The following is a 6318-nucleotide window of genomic DNA, read 5'->3' as shown; positions in this document are numbered from 1 at the left end:
AGAACACACACCCAGAACTGTATCACGTGATGAGATAAGACAGAGCAAAGGGTTGAGGAGGTCCATATAAAGCTATAAAACCACCAGGTCCCAGTCACCACGTTGGAGGTTAAAACAGTGCAGCTAAAGTTACGTCAAGGCTATTAAGTTCTGCTGTACTTTGTATCGTCTGCTGTGAAATCACGTGACTCCCGACGTATCCAAATACAGATCGGATGAAAAGCTAAGGAATCACTTTTATCACTTTGAAGGAGAAGAAAACGACTGAGGACTTTTCAGAGTTAGGAAACAGACAAGACAACAAACCAAAGCAACACAGTAAAGAGATGTTATCCACGCTGTCAGAAACACCTCAGATCAAACCAGACCTGGACCTGAGTAAGAGCTGTCACTAATCAATCATTAACTACCATTAACTAACTAAAGAGGATTACTGCTTTACCTGTACTTACCAATAAAACATCGACAAGCAGATAAGATATGATCAACTGTATGACTCCTACACGGGGGAATCACTAGACAAGGAGAGGAGGAGAGGAGGCAAGAGGAGGAGACGAGGAGAGGAGACGAGGAGAGGAGACGAGGAGAGGAGGAGAGGAGGCAAGGGGAGGAGACGAGGAGAGGAGACGAGAGGAGGAGACAAGGAGAGGAGACGAGGAGAGGAGACGAGAGAAGGAGAGGAGAAGAGGAGAGGAGACAAGAGGAGGAGACGAGGAAGGGAGACAAGGAGACGAGATGAGGAGAGGAGACAAGGGGAGGAGGGGAGGGGAGGAGACGAGGAGAGGAGACAAGGAGAGGAGAGGTCAGTCTCTCTCTCTCTCTCTTCTCTCTCTCTCTCTATATATATATATATAGAGAGAGAGAGATAGTAATTATTTCTTTGAGTACATGGTAAAGTGCTACGTAAAATATATCATATATAAACCGAATGTATTATTATTATTTTTATTTTATTTCAAGTGTTAAGTTATTGTGGCTGTTTTCTACCCAGCGGTACCCTGGCGCCATCTGGCGGCGACTAGAGGAACTTCTTATCACTTCTTATCTACTAATATACGTTCTTATTAAATTAGTATTATTTATTATTTAGATTATATTCAATCATAATTTTTTTTTGTTCACTCCGTAAAGCGTCTTTGAGTACATGGAAGAGCACTACATCAAATATATAATATATAAACCGAATGTATTATTATTATTATTTTAAGTTATTGTGGCTGTACCAGCGGTACCCTGGCGCCATCTGGCGGCCACTAGAGGAACTTCACGCGGTTCTGCTACACGACCTACACGGGGATCTAAATAAACTAAACTAAACTAAACTAAACTAAACTAAACCACACACTTGCGCCCCGTGAGAGATTTTTGAGGAGGTTCACACTCTCAGTCCGAGGGCTACTGTCGCAATCTCCTCCCTGAAGTTCCCCTTGTCCCCGACTGTGAGTAAACCCCCGGTTCTGCGTGGGTCTTGTGATCTGTCAGGGGTTATGAACCGCATTTCTGGAAGAGCAAAGATTCATACCACAATGACACTTACAAACACAACCCGAGCTACACACACTAACTACACACAAACTCATTATCTAGAATCGAACACACACGGGGGGACTTGTTGGTAAAAATAGTTACGTACTTACTTATACCGTTTATTGTTAAAATATTAATATATTTTGTGTGTGAGTGTGTAGTGTGTAAGTCAACTCCTGATTGTACAGTTACACAGCGCCAATTTTGTATTTATTTTTTCAAATGAAAATGAGAATAAAAAAGAGAATAAAAATAAAGATATCTATATATGTAGATATCTTAATAAGCCGAAAAAAGAAACAGAAACCGAAAAACGGACTGAAATATCTTTTTTGGTTTTGCGTTTATGTCACTTCCGGTGGAGCCACTTCCGGTGACGTCACTCCCTGTCAGACTCACCTGTGGATGGCGGACACGTGCGCCGTCTGAATGCACTCAGTCAGCGTCCACCGGGAAGCACCAGAGAGGCAACGCCGTGAGTCTGTTTGATTGTTAGAGGACACGTTTAAGATGATGTGTTACGGTGGGTTCAGTGAAACCATGTTTGATGTGTTGTTTAAAACGGTCTGGATAGCAACACACACACACACACACACACACACACACACACACACACACAGCATTAGACAGTTTCTATTATTATTGACAACTATGCACAACGTGATGTTTAGTCAGAAATGGACACACAATATTTTTGTATTCTTTTACTTTTACTGTTCTTTTTACCTTTTATTTTGATTCATGATTCATTTATTTTTTAGTGTACCCTTAGTTAAAACGGGGTTTGCGAAAATCATAGAGCAATCAATTAACCAATTAACCAATTAACCAATCAAACACACAAAAAAAACGTTTTTGTCCAGTACACGGTTAATATTGACGTTATTCTAGAAGTTGAACCGAGACATGGTTGGAAACGTCCGGTTCAAGTTCTAAACGTAACTAACGATCCGTCTGGTCCTTGTTCTCCAGGTTGACCGTCGGGTTAACCAACACTTTTTGTAGTAAAACGGCCCGCTACATCTGGACCTGCTGTGAGTAGGACATTTATTTACAATTGATCTTAATAGTTTATTTTTTTTACTAGGCCTTCTTGATATGTTTAATTATGGTACTTCTGGATGTAATTCGTCCTAAGCTGTTTTTAATTGAGTTCATTGATATTTCTCGCCGGGTGACGGGGCTGCTGATGTTTATCAATGACTCCATGATGGAGTTGGCCGGCGGAAGACGTAGGGGGCGGGGCCATGACGTCACGCAATGACCCCGCATTCGGTCACTGTCGTAGTTAAATGGGAAAAAATAACTTATTTTGATTGGATTAATCACTAATTGAAACACACACACACACACACACACACACACACACACACAAACTAGCTGTAAAACTAATCTCGTTGCTCTCCTTCACAGCTCAAGAAGAAGAAACTGATTCTGTGAGTATAACGACCGAACCATGAAGAAGAAGAAACTGCCAACTGTAAGTCACATTTTCTTTTAATGCTTTAATGCTGACAGCGTTTAGTTTGAACCGGTTCACAGGCCCCGCCCCTTGTAGGCCCTGCCCCCCCCCTCGTAGGCCCTGCCCCCCCCCTCGTAGGCCCTGCCCCGCCCCTCGTAGGCCCTGCCTCTCTCGCTCTCGCTCTCTCTCTCTCTCTCTCTCTCTCTCCCCACCCCCCGTTCTCATGCCTCTCATTCGCCCTTAGAAGATCTTTTCCCGTCCACTTTCCTACTACATTCCTCAACATTGCATCACATCCCGTGTGTGTTGTCCTACTGATAAGGGTGTGGTCTGACTGACCAGAGATGCATGCTAGGGTTCTGCGCTGTTTGAGGCCTTCAGTTCTGTAGACGTTCCCCCTCAGGGGAACCCAAGTGTTTAAGAGGCCGTCGTCACGTCAGTTACATGAACTGGAACGTCCTTCAGGATGGAGACAGGGACTCCTCAAGGAGACACACCGGGGGGCGAGATGTGAGGGCTGTCCCTCTCAGCAACTAGAACCCAACCTGGTTCCTGCACCTGAGAACCACGGAGCACGTTCCAACGTTTCCCTCCGTACGCCTTGAAGCCCAAGCCCCAGCCCCCCCACCACTGGTCTGACCCACCAGCCCCCCCACCACTGGTCTGACCCACCAGCCCCCCCACCACTGGTCTGACCCACCAGCCCCCCCACCACTGGTCTGACCCACCAGCCCCCCCACCACTGGTCTGACCCACCAGCCCCCCCACCACTGGTCTCTCCTCTCAAGGACCTACAAACCCCCCACTGGTCTCTCTTCTCTCAAGGACCTACAAACCCCCCACTGGTCTCTCTTCTCTCAAGGACCTACAAACCCCCCACTGGTCTCTCCTCTCACAAAGGCCTATATACCCAGCACTGGTCTCTCCATCAAAGCCTCCACTGGTCTCTCCTATCTCAAAGACCTACAAACCCTCCACTGGTCTCTCCTCTCTCGTTTGGCTTTGTATTCCTTTGTGTATTGTCATCGTTTGTGTATATACACAATCTGATAACTGAAAATAAAGAGGTGTGATCTTTAACCTGGTACTGTCCAATCTTTTTTACCCCAATGTCATGGGGTACTAAGTGTGTGAAGGGCAATCTTTGCATGGCATGGGGCACTACGTCATGTGAGGGGCAATTTTTAACCTGGCATGGGGCACTAAGTGTGAGAGGGGAAATCTTTAACCTGGTACTGGGCACTACATGTGTGAGGGGAAATCTACTTCTACTTGGCTTGTATTACCTGAACATTTTAATTTTCAGCTATAGGAGGACGCTACTCTTCCTGAAACACCCTGGAGTGTCTTTTGGTCGGACGTTTCTGGATGACTCAAGTCTGTGGCCTAAATCAAAGAGGATAACAAAGTGGGTGTTCAATACAGCAATAGCCTGGAGCGATCTAGCATCTGGATCTCAAGTCGACCCTTCTACACACTGGACAGGATGACTTGAGTGTCATGCAGCTTGGACTGCAGTGTGACTGAATCATGCAAACAATGGGAAGCGACAATGGCTACTTGGTACAATGGATGATGGACTAACGGCATTCCGAATGGACAGAATCGGATGAGAAATCAACCAACTGACTGAAGATGGAAGATGAACCAGTCTGCGACGTGGCTTCCCTGCCTAACCTCAACATGATGGACTGCTAGCCCTCTGGTTCTCCTGTACTCCTGCCCTGAGATCCAAGTCTTTCTCGGGCTGAATTGTAACGACGAGGCTAGTTGGACCTGGGAGACGGGTCCCCCTTGAATCGGAAACCATCTTGGAAACATCCCAACTAGCGTCCCTGTCGAGCTGCAGTTGTGCTCTTCATCAGAAGAGGAGGTGAAGAAAGCCTCACTGGGGCTTCAAGGTCTATGAAGAGGAACGTTGAAATGTGCTCCATGATTCTCTCCTGTAAGAGCTGGGTTGTATTCTAGTCGCCGAGAGGGGGAGCCTCACAGCCTACCCTTTGGCGTTTCTCCTCGGGGAGTCCCTGTCACGGTCTTGACGGACGTTCCAGGTCATGTAACTGATGTCACGACAGCCTTTTGAAAACTTGGGTTTCTCCTGAGGGGGAACGTCTACAGAACTGTAGGCGTCAGATGGCACGGTATCCCAGCATGCATCTCTGGTCACTCAGATCACACCCTGATCAGTAAGGCAACGCTCATTCGATGTGCATGCAATGTTTTAGAGAGTAGTAAGGAAGTAGACAAAAGGCATGAGAACAGTTTGTTATTTTGTACGGTTGTCAGCCTTGTTTATGGGTGGGAATTATTTGCTAAATGGGGGGAATATGAAATGTATAGTCAATTATTTGTACATGAACCAACAGCAACAAACTACTAGATCTAAGTCTGTTGGCTGTATTTTGCAACAAGACGACCAAAGCACCCCAAGATCTCCATCGTCGTTCCAGCTCAAGGTAAGGGGCTTCTGCGGGGGGGGGGGGTTGGTAGTTAGATTCAAGACCGCTATGTGCACGTGTCTATAAAGATGCTGTCTGACTTCACAGGATCTCCTGGACCAGAGGCAGAGGTCCAGCAGGTGACCAGATCCCCAAGACCAGGCATAGGAGACCAGAGGCTGGAGACCAGATCCCGCTGGACCAGGTATGGGGCACCAGGGTGATATAATAATAATAATAATACTACATTGTATTTGTATAGCGCTTTTCTCACACTCTAAGCACTTAATTAGACTGTAGGGTAACTAGATCCCCTAGACCAGGCCTGGGGCACCAGGGTAGACTACTAGAGGCTGGGGACCAGCAGCTAACTAGATCTCCCTGGACCAGGAATGGGGCACCAGGCTGGACCGGAGGCTGTGGACCAGAGGGTATCCAGATCCCCCTGGACCAGGAATGGGGCACCAGGCTGGACCGGAGGCTGTGGACCAGAGGGTATCCAGATCCCCCTGGACCAGGAATGGGGCACCAGGCTGGACAGGAGGCTGTGGACCGGAGGGTAACCATCACCAAACACTTGACACCTGGAGGTTCTTTTTAATTATTCAATCTTTTTAAATTAACGATCGTAGAGCGTGTTAATTAGTTTTTCCTTCAGATTTTTCATTCTGTGAATTTTAGCCAAAGCTGTGATTTGAGGTAATTACGGTCACATCAGCTGCTACTACTGTAGTTTATCCAGCGTACATCAAGGTGGACACTAAAACACAACTAAAACGTAACAGCTGGTCACACTCACACCTGGTGACGTAACATCACCCTTTTAATGTGTGTTTGTGTTGTGAACAGATGAAGCTGACGACCCACCAGGAGCGAGACGAGGACTACGAT

At 46.5% G+C, this 6318-nt stretch overlaps 1 long non-coding RNA gene across 1 annotated transcript; it reads left to right on the top strand.

Annotated features, from left to right (window-relative positions):
* The first annotated feature begins 196 nt into the window (after positions 1-196).
* LOC311373049 lies at positions 197-3114 on the top strand. Its single transcript, XR_014642169.1, has 3 exons — positions 197-378; positions 2500-2561; positions 2941-3114. It is a non-coding gene; the product is annotated as an uncharacterized lncRNA (long non-coding RNA).
* Positions 3115-6318: the final 3204 nt, after the last annotated feature.

This window comes from Micromesistius poutassou (assembly GCF_964030765.1).
Source record: "Micromesistius poutassou genome assembly, contig: SCAFFOLD_2982, whole genome shotgun sequence".
Taxonomy (NCBI): domain Eukaryota; kingdom Metazoa; phylum Chordata; class Actinopteri; order Gadiformes; family Gadidae; genus Micromesistius; species Micromesistius poutassou.
This window is presented reverse-complemented; position numbering and strand designations above follow the sequence as displayed.